Source organism: Pelmatolapia mariae, linkage group LG2 (assembly GCF_036321145.2).
Source record: "Pelmatolapia mariae isolate MD_Pm_ZW linkage group LG2, Pm_UMD_F_2, whole genome shotgun sequence".
Classification (NCBI taxonomy): domain Eukaryota; kingdom Metazoa; phylum Chordata; class Actinopteri; order Cichliformes; family Cichlidae; genus Pelmatolapia; species Pelmatolapia mariae.
Window position 1 is genome coordinate 33402210 of NC_086228.1, and position 27291 is coordinate 33429500.

Below are 27291 nucleotides of genomic sequence, written 5' to 3' on the forward strand. Positions count from 1 at the left end.
GCGGCTCTGTGATCTGAGTTGGTATTCTACACTTGTCTCTGTAGTCTGTCTCTCTGAGAGCTTAAGTTCCTCTTTCTACTCTATTGCCCAGTCTGTTTACAAAGAGAATGTATAGCATATGTTTTCATCTAGAGGCAGGACAAATTAAGTCCTATCTAAGCCCAGCCATGCTTGGTTGCAGGGAGCAGAGGAGAAAAGTATGTGTGTGTCCTCATGTGTGAATGAGAAGGAAGGAGTGTGTGTGTAAGGGAAGGTAATAAGAGTGGAGGGTGCAGTAAGAGCTGTCATGAAAAACACAGACACTGGGAAGTGTGTGTCTGTGTGCACTGAACAACAGGGTTCGTTGCTTTAATAGATCCTGATAGTGAATTAAACATTTGGAAGCGTCGAGTTGTTTATGCATGCAGGCTGAACTGCATGGGTCAGCAACCTCGGGCTCTAAATGATGATGTGAAGTCCCCTGTCCAGCTTCCCCAGCAAGTACAAAGTTTCTACCCAGAGTTGCAAGATGTGAATCGAACTGTGAGATTAAAGGTTTTTGCATTTGGCAGGAGAAACAGACATGGTGGTGGCAGCAAGTGAAAAAAGACGGATGCTGCTTATGTATTCTGTTGCAGCACACACATAATAAGAACCACTGCAGGGAGCTGATGGGGGCTTTGGTTTTTAAATTAAAAAAAGTAATAGTAATAAAGCTTGCAATGCCATTTCCTCCTCTGAATTAGGATGTAAAATACAGTATAAATCTGTGAGGCTGGATTTTTTGAATTAAGGCTCCAATTAAGTTACGTAAGGTGGCATAAAAAGTAGGCCACAAAAACGAAGTTTGAATTAATAAGTAAAAGACTTCAGAGGTACTATGATAAACAGGTGTGTGTGTGTGTGTGTGTGTGTATTGTGATGATTGTATTATGGGAATTTCTTTAGGTTTGTGATTACATCTCACTTCTCCTTGAAGGCTTCTTCAGTTCTAAAATTGGTCATTACTGTCATTGGCTCATATGATGACACATATAGAGGAGTAGGGTTAACTCAGTAGGTAGAGTGTTTGCCCCATGATCGGAAGGTCGGGGGTTCGAATCCACAGTACTGTCCTTGCACGCTGCTACCCGGGCACTGGATTAGTAGCTGCTTTGCTGAGTAAATTAAATGCACAGGACTGGACAATTTCCTACAGGTTTAATGAAGTATGCTTTTTTTTGTGTGTTATTAAATAGTGTCGTTGGCTATAAAGACTACTCTGGTACAGGAAGAACACGAAATACCATGATGTGGCATCTTGTTGAAGCTGGACTACCTGTACAACCTGAATGTACTGCTTATATCATCTCCTCCAACCAGTACTGATAAAGTCACTAGGAGAAACAAAAACCACAAGAAAAAAAATTGTCATGCATTAAGCAGAGAGCAATGGTCTTTGGCCATCTTTCTTTGAAGATGGCCAACTTTATTGTTTCTTTTGTTAAACAGTGGACTTAAACTGTATCTTTTGTCAGCTGCACATGGAAACATAACTTTCACATGTTCAGCTTTCTGGTCATCTTTAGGTGTTTGCATTTAGGGTTCCCTTTATTTAATTGCTAGATTTTTTTCTCTGTTTTGTTTCTAAGAGTCATTGTGGACATTTGGCACAGAGAACTTTTATATGAATAACAAATTATTGAAAACAAGTTTTGTTGTCATCAAGAATTTTAAATGAGGGGCAGTTGTTTTGTCTTGTGGTCTTTTTGTTAATTAAGCACTGAGACACAGGAAATAAGACTGTTGTTTAAGAACTGTCGCTGTAAATTTAAATCTTGTAACTCTGTAATTTATATAATTTACCAAACTCTGTTTAGTTTTAGCCAGTGTTGGGAAAGATACTTTGAAAAAGTAATTAATTATAGTTACTAGTTACTTCTTCAAAAAAGTAACTGAGTTAGTAACTGAGTTACAAGATTCTAAAAGTAATTAATTACTTGAAAAGTAACTATTGCATTACTTTAAAAAAACGTTTAACCCTCTGGGGGCCAGGGTATAATTGGCTGTTAGGTTTTGTATTGTTGATTGTCATTTATGCTTAGAAATATCTACTCATATATGCTTAGAGTTTTATAATTAGTTGTAGATTAATAGAGGTTTGATCCTTAGTAGTCTGCAGACACACGTTGTGTGCATTCCAGAGCACTCTGGCTTTCACACCCACATCCTGGGAGCATGGGAGAGGTCGTACCTTATCTTATTGTTTTATGGTAGGATAAACGTATCTATGTCTGTTTTAGGCTAAGTGCATTTTGTTTAGATGAACTGCTGGACTTCCAGGCCAGCAGGGTTAGGAAGTCATTTTATGGACACACACACACACACACACACACACACACACACACACACACACACACACACACACACACACACACAGGGTATTCTTTGTTCACATGTATACCTATGTAAGCTGTTATATGTTAATGACCCTATGCATATTCATGTAACCACAATAAAAGAGCAGTGTTACGGGGGAGCGGACGAGAGCAACTGGGGTCAAGCGAAGGAACGGCGCCTGTCCAGTTCTCTCCCGTGCACGTGAAACATAAAGAACTTTGCCTACTCGTGTCTTGCTTGCTGTGTAATTACATTGCCTTCAACGTTCCAGCGAATAGGTTTATGCTACAAACCTATCATTGGCCATTTTTGATTACTTTTGATTTTTCCTCTACATTTCACGTTTAAAAACTATTTACTTTGCCTTGTTTGGCATCATTCTTTTCAGCACAACCTCGCGTGTCTGAATTTACATTTATGTTTTTATTTTGACATGCTGTATTAACACAATTGATCTAAAATCAGACAGAAAACATAATATCTGAGTAGAAAGTTACAGAAAGTTTACTGTAACAACCACAAACATGTTTATTGAATCATATTTCATAACTTTAAATCCAAATATAAATGGTCAATTTTAAAATCATATGCACAAGTTTTGCAAACAACAAAGTTATTTGCAGCCATTTACCTTTTACACTTTTTTAAAACAACTATTTCAAACTATTTACATAACAGTCAGCTGTTCTTCAATAAGACGCCACACAAATTATTTGTGCCACTCCAAAAAAAAAATAATTTCTGTCCACTATAAAGGAGAACATTACAACCTGATACCTGCAGGTCTGACAGCGGCAGGTGTATCACTCCTGTTTGTACCTGGAGACAGCAGTCACCTCATTGTTCTGACACACAACACAAAACTATCCACAACACTACACACCAACTACACAAGACAACACATTAACTACACACTCCAAACATGCTAAATGTCACAAATCTCTCACATCGTTACGTTAAAACGTGATGAAACTATTGAGGAAAAAACGCAGCATATATATTGTTTATCATGACTCTGGTTTTATGTGGCCTATCAACACAATTTATAAACTGGTATATATCACCTTGTTGCTTTGTAATCTTGAAGTGGTCATGTGATTGGCTTACCCTGACTACTTTATTCTTCCTCAGTCAAACAGCAGCACTCATGTGATTGTTGTGCCAAAAAGTGGTTGTCTGCCAGAAAGTGATTGCCGTCCACGGGAGTGAACGCAGCTGCTTAAAGCTGTAGCGCACAGATTACTTACGTAGTCAGCTACTTCCGTGCAACTGATATAAGATGCGGTAAGCTGAACACAGCTTCAACCGTCTGTTTGTTGAAAAATAGTAACGGACCGCATTTTCTTGCTAGTAACTGTAACGGCGTTGTAACGATAGAAATAGTAATTAGTTAGATTACTCGTTACCGAAAAAAGTAACGCCACTAGTAACGCCGTTACTTGTAACACTGTTATTCCCATCACTGGTTTTAGCCTTACATAATACTAGTAGTAATAATAATAATAATAAAACATGTTTGTTTTAGTTAAAACTTCCTTCTACAGAAGTATACTTTAAACAGAAGTATATTTTGAATAGTGACTCTTCTATTCTTGATTTGCACAAACTTTACAGCAGACAAAGGCTCCAGATGATGAATCCTGAAAATGAACTGAATTTGACTCTGGCCTTCCGTAGCACTAAAGGACATCATTGAATAACAATGCTGACAGTGTTGTTGGAGAGATTGAAATGTGATATGAATAATCAGATTCTTTGGTTTTATCACCAAACCTTCAAAAATTATACCAGTTCTATAAGCTGTAGACAGACAAGTCACCATATGAAATCAGATGGAAGTCTGTGCAGTTGCAGTATAGTGTTGAAGCTAACCCAACCTGCAAAGCACACCCTTATGTTTCTGGTATACTGTGCAATACAAAACTGCAGTTTTTGCCTTAGGCCCACCTACAAGTCCAAATATATCTTTAGCACCTCAAAAATTTCTTAAATTGTTTTTCAGGTTGTGTGGTTTACAATGTTACTAAAGTATCAGTTTGCTATGGCATGGGCAGGTACACAGCAGGGATATCAGGGATTTTAGGATAGACGCATTGAGAATTGATCCATGTCTGCCATCACACACTTTGCAAGCATGACACGTAGCTTTTTCTGTTCAAGTATTTCCACTTTCTCTCAGGGGTGCCTAAGTGTGAACATGCATGCAGTCTATTACAAAACTAATATTGGATTTTCTGCAGGAAAATCTTTCATAAGCCTGGTGCATTTAGAGGCAACTCTGTACACAGAGCACACTGTGGATTTCTGAAATGTCCATGTGCAGTGACTTTAAAACAAATGAAAAAAATGCTTCCCCCCCCCCCCCCCCCCCCATTCTTTTCAGTGACATCTGAAACTCTGATGGCAGCAAGAACAGTCATATGCAAATCTTTTATAATAAATGTTGAAGATTCTCAGTTAAAAAAGGGTGTGATGGCCACTCTTGGTTGAGAATGAGTGTCTGTGAAGTGGAGGAGTTCAAGTATGCTGGGGTGTTGTTCATGAGTGAGGGCAGAGTGAAGTGTGAGATTAATAGGGTGATTGGCACACTGTCTGCAGTCCTGTAGACACTGACTCTGTATTGGTCTGGTGTTCAGAGAGAGAGAAGCAATCTGATCAGCAATCTGATCTATGTTCTAGCCTTAGTCGTTCAGGAGGCCCTCGGGCTTCTCGATGTTAGAATCAATGGAAATGGTTCATTACTAATGTATAACTCAACAGGTTTTCATATATAACATATAAACTAAATGTCTTTGCTTATTTTGAGCAGAAGAACTGTGAAAACAAATTTGGTTTTAAGTGAGCAGAACGGATAACCATAAAGGTGAAACTGTGGATTTAATGTGAGATCAATATTCCCATTCTAACCTAGGGCCATATGCTGGGGCTAGTGAATGACTGAATAATACCTCAGATACGAGTGGCAGAAATTAGTTTCTTTCCAAGAGAGCATGAGGGTCCTGCGCAGTATCTTTGCTGTTCCTAGGACTGAGCTCTTCGAGAGAGAGATCTCGGATGTTGTTCCTGAATCTGCTGGAGTCACTCACCTAGCTTGGGGGTCACTGCACTGAGTGCTCCGATTACCACTGGGGTCACTGTTACCTTCACCCATCCACATCTTCTCGAGCTCTTCTCTGAGCCCTTGGTACTTCTCCAACTTCTTGTGTTCCTTCTTCCTCATGTTGCTGTCATTCGGTATCGCTACGTCTATCACTACAGCTGTCTTCCTCTGCTTGTCCACCACTACTATGTCCGGTTGTTACCCATCACCAATTTTTCAGTCTGTGTCTGGAAGTCCCACAGGATCTTAGCTCAGTCACTCTCGACCACCCTAGGGGGCGTCTCCCATTTTGACCTCAGGATTTTACAGACCATCAGTTCCTGGTGAGACTAGCTGTTTTTTAAAGAGTGACATAAAATGATTCATGTGTAACATCAACTGTAGTAGCACTGCAGGAATAGAAAAATACTGAATCAGAGAACAAAAGATAGTTGTGTCTCACAATGAGAACCAACCTAAATACTATTGTTTCCTGTCCTAAACATAAATATCTGTAAATATACTTTAGTGGGAGAGATTTTTGTAACTTAAAGACTTGTGAAAATATACTTATTGCAATGAGAAGCGTATAAAAGTTGCGCTCTCAAGCTCACATTGAAGCCATCAAAAAGTGAAGGAAAGAGGCTGAAACTAACCACTCTCTTAATTCTTTTACACGGGTGCCCAGCTTTGTCTCATTTGTTAGCGAGTGAATTTTTATACCCGTGTTAGGTTTCTCAGTGCAGGATATCTCTTTCTGTTTAGGATTTCAAGTGCTTTATTTAGTTGTCAGTCCACCATTCACCTTATTTTGCATTCAAATTAATGAAAAGTACTGTGAAGTTTCTCATTTGGAGGCCTTTCAAAGTGTCTGGTGAGGCTGAAAAATAATCATGTCTCTTACATATTCTGCCAGGTCTTACCTAATGTTTCATCAGCGTTTCCCTCTTATTTTGACAGTAATTTAACTCACTTGAAATACAATTTAAAAAGGGAGGGTTTGATGTGGGTTGGGGAGGAGGACAACTTGATTGCTTTTGATCCTGATTTGGAAAAAGATGGGATGGTGCTTTAGTTAGATACATCAAGCCTTATGAGCAATGACAGCAGTGTTGATGTTGAAGTGCCTGGAGTGTTGAAACTAGTTGAAGTTTCATATCTTGTTCTTAGCCTGGTCTGGCTGCAAAGGTCCCTGGAGTTTTTTTAGGGGAAATTCCCAATCATATTAAAATTAATAGGTTTGCCGATGTGAGGGCGAGGGAGCGACTGTGTGTGTGTCTGTTGAAGAGAGGTTAAGAGAGAATCAGAGAAAGAGAAAGAAAATGATTAGAGGTTTGATTTTACCTCATCTTCTAGTGTGAAGCTGCTGCAGTGGGGGTTTTCCAGCCAAAATAGGTTAAAATGTTCTTTTTAGTAATTTCTGCAATACACTGACTAATGTGATGTGTGACAGCATTTGAATAAATATATTTAAAATTCAGCACATTTAAAATTGTTGCATTGTAAAAGCTGGGAGTCAAATACATTGGCTCATCATAGTTTGTGAATCTTTGAGATATTTCTATTTTTTCGCATAAAGAGGACCTAAAACATCAGTCCTAACACTAACCCTGATTACCACCAATAATGACCTCACAGGGTTAAGTGTAATTTAGATATTTCTGAAATTTGGGAAAAGACTTGCTGGAAAATGTTACACCCCATATTACACAGTTGCCACCACAGTCAAAGAGATTGTGGGCAAATTCATTTCAAATAAAATCTGAGATTATTATTTTCTTACCTAGGAGTATTCAATTGACAAAGAGCACTCCAAGAGAGGTGTGTAAAGTTCCAGATCTAGGAGTTATACGGTAGTTAGCAAGAGGAAACTCATCTGTTAATAAATACTGAAACTGGTTTACTTGCTAATGCTAGCTAGCTGTTTCCATATAAAACACAGCTTGTAACTGACAAGCAAAGCCAGCAGCAGCTTACCTCACATGGTTTATCCACACATTCCCAAACCACCCCCAAAATGGGAGACGGGCATCCCCATTAAACAGAGATAAATACAGTTTACAAAAAACAAGTGGGTACAAAATAAGTGGAGCCTTTGGTGACAATAGCCTGTAGCCTGTAACTTGTAGTCACAAGATCGCATAAATGTAAAGGATGTATGCAAACAAGGTAGGAGCATTATGGCAGTGATGTCTGAGATGAAAGTAGGGAGATCGCTTTACTTGATCAGTTTTAATTTCGGTCTATTTTGTGGTTGGACTGACCATGCTTGTCCCCACAAAACACCACTGGTAGGTAATAAGCAAAGTTAAAGATGCCTTAGAATTAATTTGTTATATTTTTGTTCATTTGTTTGTTTGTTTTTTATCCAGAGTTGTTCCTAAATAGCTATCTGATTGCCATTTAAAATAAATCTGGTCACTAGTTCTAGTTCTGATTTAATGCCTTTTTTTGTTTGTTTGTTTGTTTTTTTAAAAGGACATTCTGCAAAAGGCACAGAGAACTTGGTTCTCATGCACAAAAACAGAAATTTAAATTTCACATCAATAATACATCGGTATGGCTGAGCCTCAAGCACTTGACAGATTGTTGTTGTTTTTTTTTTTTTTGGTTTTTGTATGTGTGCCTTTGTAATGTAGGTAACAGCCCAAATCCAAACCACAAGGCAACTGAAGGCTGCTACTTCAGCAGTAGCAGCAGAGCTTCCAGGCCTGTTAAACAGCATGGGGTTAATAAGCACTCCACAGCCACAAGTTCCTCCACTGTCTGCATTTCTGCAAGGTGTCAAGTATGCTAATGTATTTTTTCTATTTGTATAATGAAGGCAAGCAGCACACTTTGTGCACTGAAATGTTGTAGTTTGACTGCACAATGAACACCTTATTGGGATTGACATGTTATAAAATAATACACTGAGGTTCTGTTAAGACCCCCAAATACTGTGCAATTAGAAGATATTTGCATGAACTAAAAGGAAAACAATCTTTAGAAAAGTAAAGACCAGATTCCTGTATTATTGTAGGGTCTACCTTACAATATAAAGCGCCTTGAGTCAACTGTTGTAGTGATTTGGCGCTATATAAATGAAATTGAATTGAATTGAAACATTTTCCTTCTGTAAAATCACTTTTAGGATTTCTCAAGGTTACAAAATGTGGACATAATGAATCTTGCTCTGGCTGCATCACTTTCTGGCTCAAGTCTAATCACACAGGGCACTGACATATGATAGTGGAAGTCATAATGCACTAGCTTTGTCATTCATGGATATTATGCCATGAGAATTTATTGCTTTTGAATCTCATCCAGAATTACTGTAATTTGTAAAAAGTCAACATAGTTCTACATTGCTATTTAACCTAAATAAGTTGTTGCATGTTTAAGATATTTCATAACTGATTCTGTTTTCAGTTTCATAACCTGTCATTTGACTTTATATGCATGTTTTTGAACTGTGGAAAAGAAGACAGAATACCCAGACAAAACCTTAGCAGGTACTGGGATAATATGGAAACTCCACACAAAAAACCCCACAGGTACCTGTCGGATTAGAACCCAGGGCCCTCTTGTTGTGAGGTCACAGTGATAAACCCTGCACCACCAAAAAAGTAGTCTGTGGAAAAATATGTCTTTGCTCCATGATCTGTGCCCCATGAGAGACTGAATTATGAATGAAGGAATGATTCATAAATAAATTAGCCAACATTGTGAAAAAATTAAACCTTTTAATTCTACTGGGAAAAAATTGCTGAAGTTAGGGCCTCAATAAAAATGTTTGTCATATTATTTGTCTTTTTCGATTTTTGTTTGGGAAGGGGAATTGGTGAAATAATGACACAGACGATTTGTGTTCAAATTACAACTTTTAATTTTAACCTCACTTCAGAGTATCTGTTGTCTGGATGCAATTTACCTTTTCCCAGTAAAGTCTCATGCTTGGAGTTTTTGAAAGATGTGCTAGTTTTTGCTCACAGATTTTGAAGCACCTTCAAAAAGTTCAAATTCAAAAGTTCAAAATGCTGCTGTGTTATTACTCTCACCTAGCTTGTTAGCTGGTAACCTTTACCACCTCTGCTGTGAGGAGGGGCAGGCAGAAATAGAGACTATAATGGCGCTGTATACACATGAGACTTTTATATGCCTTCTTTTAGGGCTGTGAACACAATGTTGTTACTGTGAACCAGCATAAAACACGCTGTTATGCAGATAACAGCTATATCTTGAAGCCTTGACTTTTGAGGGCAGCCTACAATTTTAAGGCCATATGTTAAACTCCCTTTTAAACAACTCTTTCAAAGTCTTTCTGTCTGTCAAGTCTTTCAAAGAAAAAAAAATCTGGGGCTGCTAGAAATCCGCTTTTTGTGTGAGGAGAAAAATGAAGGAATAAAATAACTAAAACAATCAGCAAATATTCAAGAAAATTTCTTTCAGCTCTGAATACTCAGTCACCACTGAAGCTTACTCACCTGTAACTAATTAATTATATAATATCTATGAAATCAAATGTTTCAGTATGAAGAATGGCCTCAGTAATTCTGAAGTTCTTGTCATGGATTCAAATCAATGTGATGACTTGAGTCCGAAGATGTTTTCCCTTTTAATACCCTCACCTACAAAAAAAAAATAAATAAAGAAGAAAATGAATGGAAGAAGGTTTAAAGACACTGAAGGATCACTGCACATGCGATGACTTGAGTATGAGTTTTTTTATAACAACATTCCTACCTTCTTTCTATTCCAACAATAACATCGTTGTAATAAAAATACAGCCTGATAGAGAACCAGATACTATAGAAAGGATCCAGTTCTGAAAGCAATTGGATTAATTCATTAATTTGGCATAAGGTAAGTGTGAAGGCTGACAGACACTGGGGGATCACTGGCAGCAGACTGTATTATTTAATTATCCAAGTGAGAGAGCAAAGATGCTTCTAAGACACTGAGGAATTTCTGTATCAAATGTATTCTCTGCCAAGGAATCAGTCCCAATTCCTCGCCTGTGAAATTCCAGTATTAAGTTTGGACGTCCAGTAAGGAACACATGTTGGTTGATCCAAAGCAACTGTTTACTGGATACATTTGGCCAGATAACTTGGAAATATCTGAATATAAAGAGCTGAGAGTCAACTGCCAAGTCAGCTCATACCGGTTTGAAAGGCAGCTCTAAGGAAAAGAAACATGGCAGTAAGGACTTTGCCAAATGTAAACTGCAATATTTCCAAGCTGGTTCTACACCCATCATCCCCCTTGGTGTGTTTTGATAGTGGCTGGACAAAAAGACCAGCTTCTGGATTTCAGTGGGTACACCCTTCAAAATTGTCTGGGGAATTGAAGTTCCTTGGAACAAAATTTGGGCACTACAACCTCTCCTTTCATCCACTGGATGGCCTAAAATACATAAAAAAGACACAGTTTTTACTCAGAGCATAGCATCAAGTCAGTGAAACCTCTGAGATTTTGATCTGGCCTAAAGAGGGTTATTGATCAGTTACAGTGCTTTCATGTTAATAAAATTAACATCAGATGCACTAGACGGGCAACAATGAAACACCCCCAAAACAAGAATAGTTTTACAGGTGGAGGCCACTGACATTTTTCCCTCATTTTTTTTTTCAAAATTTTTCTTTCTTTTCCCCCCTAGAGTCAGTGTCACTCTGGTAGATTGAGGGGACACCTGGACCCTACAGACAATGCCCTTATAGTCCAACTCTTCCAAGATGCCACATCAGTACATGCCTTTCCAGTAGGTTTGCTGTGTTTGCCAGCAAGCAGTGACTCTAGGAGAACTGGACAGGGCTGTAGAAAGTCCTTAACCCATCAGCAGGACCAGTATCTGCTACTTTTTGCACTGCCAGAGCTACAAAATAACATCTATCAGGCCACTGATGTACGTTTGTGACCAAATAATCATTAGAGTGGGCTGAATGTTCAGTGTCCTCAATGAGCCCTGTGCTCTCTGGAGACTGACTGGGATTTGCATAGAATAAGAGAATTGGAAGGTCCACCACTTGCACCTTATACTTTTCACAGATGAGTGTGACAAATATGCAAAAAATAAGAAATTAGATGGGATCAATCCTTTTTCAAGACTCTGAGCCCCTAAAAAAAGCTTGGTTAGTTTTACAAACTAAAAATGCTAAATTGCTGAAAGGGCAAGTAAAAACCAAGTGAAAGCAAAACTTACCTGTGAGTTGTCAAACAAGTGCAAAAGATGAAAGTCTAAACAGGATGTGAATAACGACTTCTTGGTTGATAAAAAATGCTACTCTTGCAGCTACCACCACCTCCTTTTTTGCATGGACTTTGTAAATTTGTAAAACATGACACTTATTTATCTGTAACCAGCATTACCATGACTAATGGGAAGGTCCTGTTTCTTTCTCCTTGTAGAAACTTTACAGATGCGAGTGACTCCACATGGAGTTAAATTATGAAACAGAATGAAAAAAGTCCACTCCTTTTCACCAGCATGGATTTAAGAGGTTTATATAGAAGTAACTTTTTTTTTCAATATTATATAGTTTAAAAAAAAAAAAAGCTCAATAAAGAACCTATTTTGTGGCTCTGTGAAGAACACGTGAGGAGTTGGAATAGAGGCTGCAACCTCCCCAAGGCACTTATCTTTCCTATGTTGGCACTGGAAGCAAGCATTATACTGTTAGTGTGACTTTCTGAAACTGACAATCTGACAAGAACCTACTTTACATAGAGATTGGCTTGGTGTTTGAAAGTGAGAAAGTAAGCTGCTTCTCTCTTGAGCTTTCTTATTTAAATTCTTCGCACACCTACTTTTGCTACTTTTCACTTGTAGCAATTGCAACACCACAAGCACCTTTCAGGAGTGCCAGTTCATTGCATTTTGGTCAAATTTACATCAAGATTCTTGCCATTCAGTGTGCATATCAGTACCTCTGGTATTATATGCCTGTTCAGATAAGCACTTCTTTTGAAACAAACATATCCCTTTCGGGAACATTGAAAAGTAAATTCATTTTCTCTAACAAAGTAAATACCTTGCCTTGCAGTAACCCACACTTTTAAAACCAAAGAATTTTTTGGTGGCATGAACAGATAAACATTTATCTGTGTGTTTAAATTTACTGATTACTGACAATACAAATTAAATGGTATGACAAAGCTGCAAATAAAATGCATGGAGAGAAAGGCTGAAAGGTCTGAAAAGTGAAAATTACATGGTTTTTGTTCATTGGAGTACTATTTAGGCACTTTCTAATCACTGGAGTATTCTTCCTGTCTCACCCTATCTCTAGCATCCTCATTGGTCACACCAACCCTTGGTATGTCCTATCGATGAACCTTCGCTGTGGTCTTTCTTATTTCCTCCTGCCTGGCAGTTCCATTTTGAACATCATATATCCAGTTTATTCACAGTACCTCCTGTACACATGTCCAGACCATCTCAACCTTGTCTCTAACTTTATCTCCAAGCCCCTCAACCTGAGCTGTCCCTCTGATGTGCTCATTTCTAATACAATCCATTCTGGTCACTCTCAGTAAAAATCGTGGCATCTCCAACTACACCCTGTGTCTATTTGTCAGTGCTACTGTCTCCAAACCATACATCATAGCAGGTCTCACTACTATCTTTTAAAAGCCCCCTTTCAATCTTGCTGTTAGCATTCTGTGACACATCACTCCTGACACCTGTCTCCACCCACTCCACCCAGAATCTACTTTCTTCTTCACCTGCTTTGGATGGTTGAGTCCATGTATTTAAACTCATCTATCTTCACTACCTCTGTTCTTTGCATATTTACTTTTCCACCTGTCGTTCACACACGTATTCTGCCTTGGTTCTAGTGAAAGCATCTTCTCTTCAAGTTCTCTTCCAAATGCTCACTACCCTCAAAACAGATCTACAGTGTTTTCTGTCAAATGCATTCTCTAGATCCAAAAAGACACAACGCAACTCCTTCTGACCTTCTCTATATTTCTCCATCAATAGTCTCAAATCAGCCAATCCATCTGTAGATCTTTGAAATTTCTTAACATCATGAAGATATACTGCTCCTCACTAATCATCATTGCTCTTCTAACCTTGCTTCAACAACTCTTTCACATACCTCAATGGGATGCCTCATCAGCTTTGTTACTTGCATCACGTTGGCATTTTTATCAGCAGTCCAGATACAGCAGGACAACAGCACCTGTACCGAAGCTGCTCGAGGGAGCTCCCTAGCATTTAGTTACTTTCAGGAAATCCATGTAACTCTTGGACTCTGTTCAACATTTTCCCCTTTGGTCCAAATACACCTATCAACCTTATCAAAGGGGGTCCTTTGGACTCACAAAGCATTGTTTTGGAGGGAGCTAGGTTGACAGAGACATGCAAAAAGGATTCCAAAAAGCAACAATGGCTTTCATAGTTAGCTATTTTTAGTATAGGTAACCATTGGTGAAACTGTGTTTTGATAGACAGTTTTTATTCCTCACCTTATCTGCTTTTATTGCCTCTCAGGCTTTGAAGTTCATTGACCTTTACCTCTAAGGGCAGGAAGAAATGCTGCAAGTGAGAGTGAGAAAAATGAAGTGGAGCCACTATTACTCTCTCAATTCAACAAACTACATTTATTTATTTCTTACAGCAACAGGCCTTTATTTTATTTCTCCCACCATTTAAATAAGTGAACTTTATATCCAAAGGTGGCTGTTAAAAAGGCACCTGACCAGGGCCATTCCTGTGCTCGTCTTCTAGCATGTACTACAGAAGACAAACTTTGTACACTATAAGACTCATCAATTGATCCATCTTAACTGTGAATGGAATGGTTTTCTTTCAAATTTGACCTTCTTCTAGATATATACAGACTTCTACTGTTATTCTACATTTTAATGCCTGTATTTCATTTAATTTGTCACCAGCATTGTTGCCATCTCTCCTTTTAGTGACCCTCTGGAGACTGAGCCGCATGCTGATGATTCCACTGTCAAACCCCACTCTAATTTAGACATCTGCTTTTGTCAGTTATTAAATTAAAGAGATTATGTGTTAATTTAATTCAGTGTAATTCTGCTATGAATTTTATTAATGAACATGAGAATTTATTGTTAAAACTTAAATATGTCCTATTGCTAAAGTAAGCCTTAATTTTCCTCACAGTATTCTTAAGAAGACAAATCTGATGTAGGCTGCTGATTGATGGTAAGGCGAGCACCACTAAGCAATCCATTGCATTATTAATATTCTGACCCCATTAAACTGTGACTTGTGTGTTAAGAAATTTGAAAAATAAATACGCAGAGGCAGTAAAGACAGAGAGGTCATAAGACACAATAGTGAAACAAGAAGTATTCTAGCAATTTGCTGAGTTGTATGTCCTCAAAGATGTGATCATTTTAAAGGAAATTAGCTCATTAGGCTTAAGCTGGTTGTGATAGCCTCCTTTTGCATGGGGAACCTAAATGAGAACTCAAAATTGGTGTTCAGGGACTGTTACACACAGAGTTTTGTCCAGTGCCAAGCTCTGTGAAGCTGCTTCTTGACAAGGCGCCATTTGGTCATTGCATTCATTAAGTGTCTCAAGAGGAAGTGAACTTCCAATTTCTACTGAATAGCCTCTCAAAAGTCAAGTGTTCATATGTCAGCCAAATATTATAGCCGGTACTGGGATACCTACCTTGATGTAGACGTTCTTTTTGTTTGTTTGTTTGTTTTGTTTATTATTTTCTTTTGTTCATATCTTTGCAGCTGGGCTGAGTGGGTTCTCTGCTGGTTTGGTGCTACAGTATTTGTCTGTTTATTCCAAATAAACACACTCACACATTACATATGTCTATATCTATATATCTCTCTCTCTCTATATATATATATATATATATATATATATATATATATACATAGATATAGATATATACATATATATATGTATAGATAGATATCGATATACTTGTAGATATATATAGAGATATATAGATATATATCTCTATATATGTGATAAGGCCCAGAATTTGTACAGAAAAGATGTGCGAATGCCAGATACGCTGTTCATTTTATAACTAAGAATTTTATAACTAAAAATTTGTGAATGCTGAGAGCAGATTCTTTGGCCAGGAAAATGCTGTCTAATAATGTGACAGATTTTTGGAAAGCGGTGAAAACTCTTAATAATTGTAAACCATCTCTACCATCAACTGTTAAATGTGTTTCTGGGGCAGATAACATTGCAGCGTTATGGAGACAGCATTACAGTGCATTGTTTAACTGTATAAAAAGTGAACCATATGAGGACGATTCTGACATGAGTGATGAAACAATAAGTGTAAGGACACATGACGTATATGAAGCCATTCTTAGGTTCACTGCAGAAAATTTGAAACATGCTAGTTTAAGGCTAGCTCCTCTTCTAGCGCTCTGCTTCACCGGATTTATGATTCATGGCATACTACCAGACTCAATGCTGTGTATTTTACTTGTAACAGTTATGAAGGATAAGGCTGCAAAAGTAAGCTATCTTTATAATTATAGGCCGATTGCACTAGCCAGTATAAGGTGGTAGATAAATCGTGTGTGTTCATCTCTTCCCTGGATAATCAGTTTGGCTTCAATCCAAAGCACGGCACTGACATGTGCATATATGCACTCAAGGAAATAGTCAGTCTGTACAGGGCCAAAAATTCATCTGTCCTCATGTGTTTCATTGATTCTCTAAAGCTTTTGATCGAGTGAACCACATAAAACATTTTGATAAATTGAAGCGACAGGGAGTTCCTGGATACATTGTGAGGATTCTCTCTTACTGGTACGCTCATCATAAGATACAGGTTAAAAGATCGAAGCAGTATTTCTGCCCCCTTTGGTGTTAGCAATGGTGTCATACAGGGTGGGGTTTTGATAAATTACCTTATGTATGCAGATGACCTGGTTGTTTTTAGTTCAGGCAGTGCTGGATTACAGGAGCTTCTTAATATCTGTACTGAATATGGTGTGCAATATTACAAAGCTGTTAAAAGTGCTATATTGATATGTAGAACCAAGCAGGATAAACAGCTACATTTCCCTGTGTTTAAACTGTCCCAAAATACTCTTAATGTTCATGAAAAGGTGAAATACCTTTGCTGTGACAAAACAAATTTCCCACGTGTGGGACTAATAAAGGTTATCTTATCTTATCTTAAAATAAGATTATTAAAATTATCTTTTTAAAGTGTAAATAAAGATGGCTTTGCTTGCTTAACTTCCTACAAACGCTCAAATACACACCTCTGTGGGAGTAGAATTCATGTAGCTGCGCAACACCGTGTTGGTACATGGTACCAAAGAAAGCAAAAGTGGAGGAATCATATCCTTAACTTAGTTACAGCAATTTCAGAAAGATAGCTACTGTGATGAAATGTATCCCCCACTGTGATATAATCCATTATAATAAATTTAAATGTTATTAGGAAATGAGCAGACGAAACAGGGTTTTCTGTTTATTGTCTCAGTTTCTATGCTATATGTCAGAGTAAGATCTAGAGTGTGACTAAAGTGGTGGGGGGGTTGAGTAAAAACGATGAAATGCTGTGTTCAGGCTGTCATTTACAGTATCTACATGAATTTTAAACTCATCCACAACTAAATCTAAATCAAATTGAAGATAGAAACAAAATCGATTGTAACAAATAAAACAGTTTTTTTCAGTTTTCTAGTTAGGGTGGAAAAGGTTAAGCGTCAAGCTTTCAAATGAATTGAAGCTCTGACTGGGTCTTTGGTTGGTTATATGCTGGAGTGGAAGATTGCTGCTGCACCCCCTCCTCAGCCTGTGCTTCATTGACTCTGACAGTTAATATGACTCTGGAGTTTTGATTCATTTAGACGTACATAATTATCCTACTATATCTGGATTTCTGTTATGGGGGGTACATCAATTTATTGATGTTGAAGAGAGAAACCTAATGTTAAATAATCCACGTTTCACTGTTTTACTCTTTGATGCAGTTGTCGTTACTATATTGTTCTTTCTTTTGTTTTTCTACTTTTAAATCGTTTTTTTTTTTTTTTTCTTACTGATTTTTATTTGTTTGAGAGCAGACACATCCCCCTAAGACCTCATCCCCTTAGAGACCAGCAGGAGGAGAGAAGCTACTTCCAGGTCCCAATTCTGGATAGTCACATTTTTGGGGAGGTTAATACATTTGGCCAGAAATAAATGGCTAGAAATGAGAACTTCTCCATCCAAAGTGGGATATTTGCTGTCTCTCCTAACAAGACTGGGCTTTGCCCAAAAAGGTTGCCAATTTTCTATAAAGCCAAATTTATTTTTTTAATTAAAAAATACAATCATAGCTTATGCTGACATCTTTAATTTAGAATTTAAAATGAAGAATTGTCACAGATGAAAAAAAGAGAATGATAAATCTGAACTTTTACAGAAAATTTATCTGGCTGCTTCTTAGACTCTGATCTATATTCTCCAATAAAAAAAGGCTTTTCTCATTAACAGACATTGCAGGAGAGTCAATTTATAATCCGAGTAAACCCATTTGTTTGGTTACTTGGGCCAATGCAGCAATTAAAAGAGTAATTAAAAGATTTAAAGTCAAACTTCAAAGCTCAGCAAAGTCTAAAAACATGTTTTTTTTTTCCTTTTTGTTCCATTGTGCCTGTTTTTTATCTTCAAATTAAAGAACATTGTAATGTACTTTTTGATTTTGGCTTCTTTCAGCCTCTTACGAGTGCCACATCTCCATGTTGTAGCCATACACACTAAGGCCAGTGTACAAAATATGTGGGAGAATTAGTAATTTGGGCCTCTTTTGTTCATATTCTTGCTGTTGTTGGTTGTTTAGCTTGTCTCCTTTGTCTACAATAGCAAGCACAAAGATCACTGTCCTCCATTGATAGTTAGTGCTGTGATTATTAAATTCCACAAAAATCAGTGTCTTCACACAGCAGCTTAAGTCAGTTTTCATTTATTTTAAGTAAACAGGATGCAAAACAAGCATGATAGTCAAAGTGAACGTTTTCAGGAGTACAATTTTGTAGTTTCGTGGCTTTTGCTTTAGTCATTATAATTTCCAAAAGCAACAGAAAGATGAATGAATGCGAAAATATTGTCATGTGTGTATACTTACTATAAGTATGGCTGTAATATGTTGTTGTTTCTGTGCCTTTGGAGAGGTGGATTTAGCCCCATAAGACATTGTTATAAACTGCACACAAACAATGACACAGATAAAAATTAACCTGAGTGCACATTTCATTTATTAACTACGCTCCTCGTCTTAATCATATTACCCAAAGTCACAGCCAAATGCCTGCACATTCCAGTTTCACTTGCTTTACTGCACATCTTGTTAAAGATACTGATTAACAACATCAAAGCAACATCAGGCATCTAAATTACCTGAAAATATGACTTGTTTGTACAACAGTGTGAGTATAAACTGTTGCCAGGCACTCCCGTGGTGCCTTCGATCCATTAACTTGGCCACTGTTCTAAAAAACAGCTTTAGGTTTCCACTGAGAGGAAGCAGATCTGAGGATGAGACAAAGGAGAGCCGCTCAGAGGCACCAACATGCTGGTTTTGTATTAAAATATTTCATTGAAGTTATACACACACAAACACACAGATGAAAGGACTCATAAGAAGAGGCACGTGCACACACACACACACACATACACGTGCGCGCAGCCAAGGATGCCGTTGTCATCTGCATTCTGTTGGTGAGATGGCAGATAGAGAGCATATCACTGCTTTGTTTTCACCAACAGAAATGAAATATGAGCTGTTCTTTTATCAGTCAGCCTATTTACTCACTGCAGGCAACAAGTTTGTCTTCTTCTCTATTCAAAAACAGAAGGCCTCTATAGCTATGGCTAAAGTAAAAACTTTGTTTTCTCACTAAGGTTTAATGTTAACAACAATATGCACCAGATCTAAGGCTTTTTGATTTTTGAATCAGTTCTCTGACATGTATTTTGGTCTTAGAGTTCCATAAAAGCAGGCAGTTATGAACCTCCCTCTAACCCCTTAATGATGAAACAAAAATGATATCATTATACATCATTGTAAATAAATAAATAGCGTTATCTTTTACACTTTACAATATTTATTTGTAATGCATTGATAAGGTACAATGTTATACGTTAAAAATATGTTTACATAAGCTTATTGTGCTTACAAAGTAGTAACTCAGTCTGAAATGTCTGATATAGCAACTGTAGATTTAAGGGAAGTGGGATACAATTTGAGGGGGGGATTAAATTAAAAACATCCCTGTATTAGTACAACACTAAAAAGTTTTTGCATCTCTCTGTGTGGAGTGAAGCTGTGCAGTAGACTAAGTGAAGAACTAAACAATGTCCCAGCAGAACTCTGCAAAAACCATAATTGAACCGCTTTATTAAACAAAGTATAGGGAGGAGGTAGGGCTTTGATGGCATGTTCTCACCCACTACTTTCACAACAGGGATGTTTATATGTGTGTGTGGGTGCACACGTATGTTTATACATCTGTAAATTGTTTTAGCTTTTGACATGTAACTGTGGTTATAAAAACAAATACATGTAACAAATTGTAAGGAAGAATTTATGATAGGGCATAAACAGGAAGAAAAAGTGTTGACTATTAGTTACTAAATAGTGGAAAGGGGGTGGGATTAAATAAGCTTATGCTTCTTCCTACTCCTTTTTTAATATGTAAGTTAATTAAAATTATTATTGTTACTTTTGTTTTGCTTTGTTTGTTTGTTTCTTTTTTCTGTGGTTGTTATTATACTGTTTTAACATGTTCAAAATAAAGATGCAATATATAGGTGAACAGATTTGTCTCACTATTTGGCAAGGAACCAGTCAGGTTTTTCTCTTTCCTGCCCTTAATTAATGCATACAGATTACTGATGAATGAATTACAATAACACTCCCCTAATAAATAGTTTATAGATATGTAAAGTGGTACCAATTTCTATATTAAATAACCAAATAGACACAAATGTTAAAATGACACATCATGTAAATCGACAATTAAATATCGGAAGCTGCTGTAATATGACATCAGTACTTGCATGTGTGCATAGAATAAAGAATTATGAAAGCTTTTCACATGGAGTGTTTTGGGGATTTTTTTCTCTTTTTGTATAACAAGCTTCAACAGAGTCTAGGAACTCAGTAACATGATGTTAGGATTCTATTGATGGTCTTGAAGTCTTTCTCTGGCATCTCTCTGTTTGCTTTTTGTGCTTGTGTACAGCCACACAGTTTTGCATCATAACTTGTAACTAGCTGTGGCAGTGGTTTATTTCTGTTGTTTGTCAGACAAATCATCAGATTACCAGAACATTTCACAGCTGAAACCTTTTCAAGAAACTAAGTAACTTTTTTTTAGGAAATCAAAGACCTCAAAGTCTGTATTACTTTGTAATAGACACACCACTGGGCTCCCCATAAGAAGAAGTAAAATATACATTACATGGCCTCATGGTGCCCCATGACAGCCTGAATAGACTACAACCCCCTACTGTGACTAGGGTTGCCAACTCCCTGAAAAATAAATAAGGGACACCTCGTGGCCAGGGCCGGGCAACCCAGTTGTCTTCACCCTTCCCAGTGTGGTGAATTTTGTAGCTCTTTTTTTTGTGTGTGAAATTGTTTTTTTAACCATTTGATTTGAATTTGATTTAAGTAGATGCATATTCTTTGTGATATGAACACATGGGAAACAAATGATCATTTAGCCATTTATTTTTAGCTCAAAATGACAACATTAACACAATAAAACAGGTCTCTTTCTTAAACAGAAGCCTGTCATGCTTAACTTTTGAGAATATAACTAAATCTTTCTTTAAAAGAACTCTGTCCTGCTTAACTTAAAATTATATAAATGAATAGAAAACAATAGAACGAAAAACATTCTTGCAACAGTGCACATATAGTGCATTTAGTACAACTGGCTTCAGTTGAGGTATTATTTCAGCTTTTGCTCCCATTTGTAAACCCACTTGTTCGCATGATTACGCATCATAACTCATCATCATTATTCATCTATGTATTACTTTTATGTATTAGTCATCTATTTGTTGTAATCATCTATCCTTGCAGTTGTTTATTACACAAAATAAATTATATTATCACACTTCTGGCCACATAGGGCTGATATTCACTGCTCATGCCCATATTAACCTTAACCAGAGGGTTAAAAAAAACAAACCAGTGTTTACATACCATATCTGCTTCTGCCGTGGCCTGGTGGACAAAAAATTGGTTAAGGGTTCCCCGAGCTTTCACGCCCCTCATGTTCTTCATGTGCCCACCATTAGAACCATGTCTATGGAAAAAGTGCGCCGGCACACAGTGCAGTGCGCTTTATAGGTGTTATCGTGCACTTTTCCAGCCAGGTGTTTTCCTTTTCCCATTCCTCCCAGTACTTTTGCAGCCTTTTTTTTTTCTTTGCTGGAACAAACATTGCTGGTCTAATGCTGGGCTTACACTGTGCGATTTTTTGGCCCATTTTGAGTCGATTTTTGAGTCGTGCAATCGTTTTGGTGATCGGCCCGATTTTGGCCTTCATCGTGCGTCGTGCATCGTGTAGTATACGTGGGGTACGTGCTCACGCGCAGACACGTAAACATCGGTGAAAAAGACGGAGCAGCACGGCTGTGCAGCGTGTGATCTGGACACAAGTGATGGAGGCACAACTTGTAGAACTTTGGAAAGCTCATCCGAGCTCATGCGACTGAATAAATCGCACAGTGTTTGCCCAGTTTGTTTCCCTGTTGGCCATGCTTCTTGTTGTGGTCATCTGTTGTCTTCCGGTATTTTCTCCGTAAGCGACCTTTCCTCGACCAATGAGATAAGCGGTAATCTGAATTGTCATAGTCGAATTGTCATAAGTGTGCTGTCAGCTCATTGGTCACAGAGCAGGAGAGGGGCTGGGAATTATGTTTTCAAACAAAGCATTAATTCCATTAACATTTATAGACTACTTTTGATTCTCACTGTATTACGGGACAAAGTGCGTCCCTTATTAGCTCAATACGGGACGTGTACTTTTGTTTCTAAATACGGGACGATTCCGTTTTTTAAGGGACGGTTGGCAACCCTAACTGTGACCCTGAACTGGATAAGTGGAAGAAAATGAATGAGTGGACACTCAAACTGCTGCTAATTGCTTTACATTATCAAAAAGTTGATTCTTCAGCTTGTGGTTTGAAAATTGAAACTAAGTATCCTTGCCAGGTGTTTAAAATGTATATTTAAATATAGTCTTCAACAGCAAATCAATTTTAGATCATTCCCAAGCTGTCTCACTACCATCTGAAATTGCTGTTTTGCATCTGAGAGGAGCTCCGGAGAGAATAGCGCAAGTAAACAGCACACTCAAACAACAAGAGTTCTTGATTACATATTCACTTTCATGGCTACACTTAATTTTCTCACTGTGAAATCAGTATTTATTCAAAACCTCCCTAGGATTAAAATGGCACAATATTCTTTACATATTACAGTTCTATATCCTCAGACTGCAGCTGCTAACATAAAAATGCCCCCTGGTATACATGTACGAAGGGGACAAAATACTTTAGTTACTGAATAGAAATTTCGACACGTCCACCACCTAAAACACATAGGACATATACAATTATAACTATATAACTAATAGGGGTGCGACGATACACAAAATTCACGGTTCGGTTCGGTTCGATACTTTGGTGACACGGTTCGATATTTTTTCGATACAAAAAAATGTTCATGCCTTTTTAATTTATCATTTATTAAAATTATAAATATATATTTTAACTCAAAAGTACAGTTTTTAAATTTAATGTTGCTGAAACCACAAAATACAAAAAAATAAATCTATCTGATCGAGAAATCACTCATCTTTGGAAAAGAGAGTTTATTACAGAGAAATGGCTCTTTCCAAAATAAAAGCTATACTATACGCTTCTTCTGGGCTATATTCTCAGCAGCATATTAAACATATCAGGTCCCCATAAGGAGAATCATGTGCTAACGGCTGTCTAAATGACTCGGGTAAAGTTTGTAGCATGCGTGCTTGTTGTTTTTGTCTGCTTCCACTTGTCTTTGCAAGTCGGCGTAAATGTGCTGTCATATTCGTTGTGTTCCCACTAGTGCTGTAAGCGTTAACCTCGTTAAAATGACATTAACGCCATAACGCGGAAAATCTCCGTTAACAAGTTACCGCGGATCGCCCCGTGCCTGGGGCTGGACGGCGTCAACACGTTAACAAGCTAACTGCGCTAACGCACTAGTTCCCACAAATTGAGCATTGCGTGGCACATCCGACATACTGTTTTACTTTTGTCCATGACGCGCTTACCATCAGGGTCATGCTTCACATGAAAACCAAGATAGTTCCAAACGCCAGATCTGAATGAGGGTGGGGGAGGTTCAATTTCAGGTAGCGTTGAGGCAGTTGCCATGTTGCAACAAGCTTAGCTTCTGTCTTGCTAGCTTGCGCTGCGCTCAGTGGATCTGCACTCGACAGTGCAGCCTAGGTGGAGTAGTCGAACGCAGATCCACTGAGCGCTCAACACAGACAGCATCGTCAGAAGAAAAGTTGATAAAATAAATAAAAAATGTTGTATTGTTCGATACATATGCGTACCGAACCGAAAGCACTGTATCGAACGGTTGCACCCCTAATAACTAATATAACTTATAGTTATAATTATGTAACTATAATCTCTTCATGTACTTGTTACATACTTTTTCTTTATAAGTGAGAGGTTTATTTAAAACCAACACAAAGTCACTTTTATCCCATCACATACTGATTTTAGGTCATGACTCAGTGACATTATTTTTTAAATGTACCGTGTACCATTCTGTCTTCATTATTGTAAAAAAAAAAACGGTATGTGTGGAAGTGTAAAAAACTAAAAAAAGTCTCCAAAAGTCCATATCGTAAAACAAAAGTGGCAACACAGAACTTGGACTGATGATAATATAGTACTTTGACTCTCATTGCACATTCAAAGCACTTCTACTTCCCATGCCTTTTTTCTGTCTATTTTAGTCACCTTTTAATATATTAAGTGAACACTTAACATTTAAGCTGGATTTTAGGTTCCATATCTTCCCAAAGGACATTTGGACATGCAGATTTAAGGACTGGGGAATGAACATGTTGGTTAGTGGACAGGACAATTTAACAACCCATGTAAGAGTGTGTTTTTCTATTTTTAAACTTCACTGGAGTTTTGGTATTTTAATTCTGTTTGGTTGGGTGCTGGCACCCAGACTATATGGTTTAATGCCTTTTTACCAGAAATGACAACATTTCCAAAAACCTATGTTAGAAAGCATACTCCTTTATTCATTCCTCTTTATTTTGGTGACATGTCTAATGACAGTGACAAAACAAGGAAAAAACTTCTGGCTTTTGTCTCATGTGATCTATTCAGATATTGAAGCCAAAAACTAACTACCATGGATCTCATAAAATGATGCTAAATGGTTACAGACTGCGTTAAACTGTGATGACAAGGGTTCCTGACTTTATGAGACCACAAAAGTTGCTAATTCAATACACCTAGGGATTTGGTGTTACAGCCTCAACTGTTAGCAAATGCAGTTTGTGACCTTTGCATTTTGTCTTGTTCTAGCTTTACCTTTGTGACAAAACCACTATAAGAAAGAATGAGTACACAATTCTTTCTTATAGTTTAGAAAAGCCAGTAAATATGACAAACATTAACTACTATTAACACTATGAGATGGCAGTCAGATAAGTAGGGATGGGAATCAATTGGTTCTTGCACTTGTGCAATAATCAGCCGATTTCAGTTGTTGCAGGCAGGGGTGGATCTAGAAGGGTGGCATGGGGTGGCAAGTGCCACCCTAAAATGATCCCTTGCCACCCCAAGTGCCACCCCAGTTTTGCATATGACAGTGTTGTTTGTTAAAATAATATAGCATTAACACTTTGAGCGTAGTTACAGTCAGCAGCGAATATAAATGCTAAAACTGAATATATTGCATAGTGTTACCCCCCCTCCACCATTAACAAATGGTTCAGCCCATAGCACCACCGGCTTTCTTCTTGTTTTCAGTAGCAAGCGATGCTTATGATTGTGCCAGAGCACATTTTGAACAACACCATGGGAATTTCAGATTTTACACAGGTGGTTGGTTGTTACACTCTGGAAATGGAAGGAAGGTGAGTGTTATTAACCCTCTGTGGTCCACGGACACGCTGCACCTCCAAATCACATGACTGATCTAAGCTGACATAGCAACAAGCTACAGCCACGCTGAGTCTCTATTTCAGCCCGTATTGAAAGTTCGGACTTCAAAGTTTTTAAATTTTAATTACAGGCCAGTAAATCCACAGTTATGATAATATATATAAGCCATGTTTTTTTTTAATACTGTCGTCACGTTTTTTTTTTGTGTGTGTTTTTTAAGCGTTTTGTAAGGACAGCGCGAAAACAGTAAAGAAAGAAAAAAAGCCACCTCTTTCCCGTTCGGTGGAAAATGTACCATGTCGACCAATTAAAAAAATAAAGTCAACACGTAGGATTTGGTTGTTTAGGAAGAGGGAAAGGGAGTGACGGTAACGGCAGCGAGACAGCGTGAGGAGTGAGAGAGAGAGAGCAAGTTTTTAGATGTGGGAGATTTCTGACGTTTAGCGTGGAGTGTATAGTTAGTTTGTTGTGTTGTCTTGTGTAGTTGTTCTGTTGTGTAGTCATTGTTTTGTTTTGTGTTTACATTTGCAATGTAAACACTGTCACCAAGTAGAAAACCAGCAGAGTGATACACCTCCTGTTGTCAGGCCTGCAGGTTTATCCCCGTGCTGTTCTCATCTGTCTTCTGGTGGACAAACAATTTTTTTACTGGCACACATAATTTGTGGGGCATCTTATTGCGACACCTGATTGTTCTCTCATTTTAGTTTTAGTAATATTTTTTTAATGGTTGTACAAAATAAAAAAAAAAAAAAAAAAACGGCAGGTGTATTGGCTGCATTTTTAGATAAATAGTTGTATATGTTTACAAAATGTACAATTTATATTTGCATTTCAAGTTATAAAAATTTACTCAACATGTCTGTGTTTTTTACAGTAAAAAAATACTACTAGGATTTTAAGTTCTTTGTGTGATTTCAGATCAGTAGTACTAATGCAGTATGCCAGTGAAAAAACAACTACATTCTGTTGAGCTTAAAAGAATGATACCAAACAAGGCAAGGGGAAAAAATAAAATGAAACAATTTGAGGGTGAAATACAAGCGTAAACTCAAAAGGAGTCAAAAATGGGCAGTTGTATTTCAGACCTCAGTGGGTTAATCCAACAAATCATGAAAAATTAGGTTTAAATTTTTGTTCATGACAGTGCAGATTTCTGACATTTTGTGTAATTTAAGCATGTAACAATGTGATTGATTTCTAACAAAAAACAGTGTGAAACTTAAGTTAGACTTGTGTTTGTAAATGAACCACCACATGTTGTGTAGCTTTCTGGATTTTATACTCTTTGGGCTACATATTTATTTATTATACAGGCTATACAGTACATAACATCAAAACTCACATGTTTTATGTAACTAAAGTGTTTAATTATGTGGGCTACAGAGTTATAGACTATTTATAAGAAAAACGTGTATACTTACTGCATTTGAATAATTTTAACCATATGTAACCACCTGCATATGTGTTTGAAAAAAAAAAAGGCTTTGATTTTGCCACCCCATTTGGTTTCTTTGCCACCCTCATGCCACCCTAAGAAAATTTCTCAAGATCCGCCCCTGGTTGCAGGAGGAAAACAGCAGGTCAGTTTACAGCATGAGTATGGACATAACTTTTATTTCTATTGCACAAAAGGACAAGAGCATAATGGCAAGTGCAAACTGCATCTAGGACAGAAACAACTGTATTTGCTGCTAACAC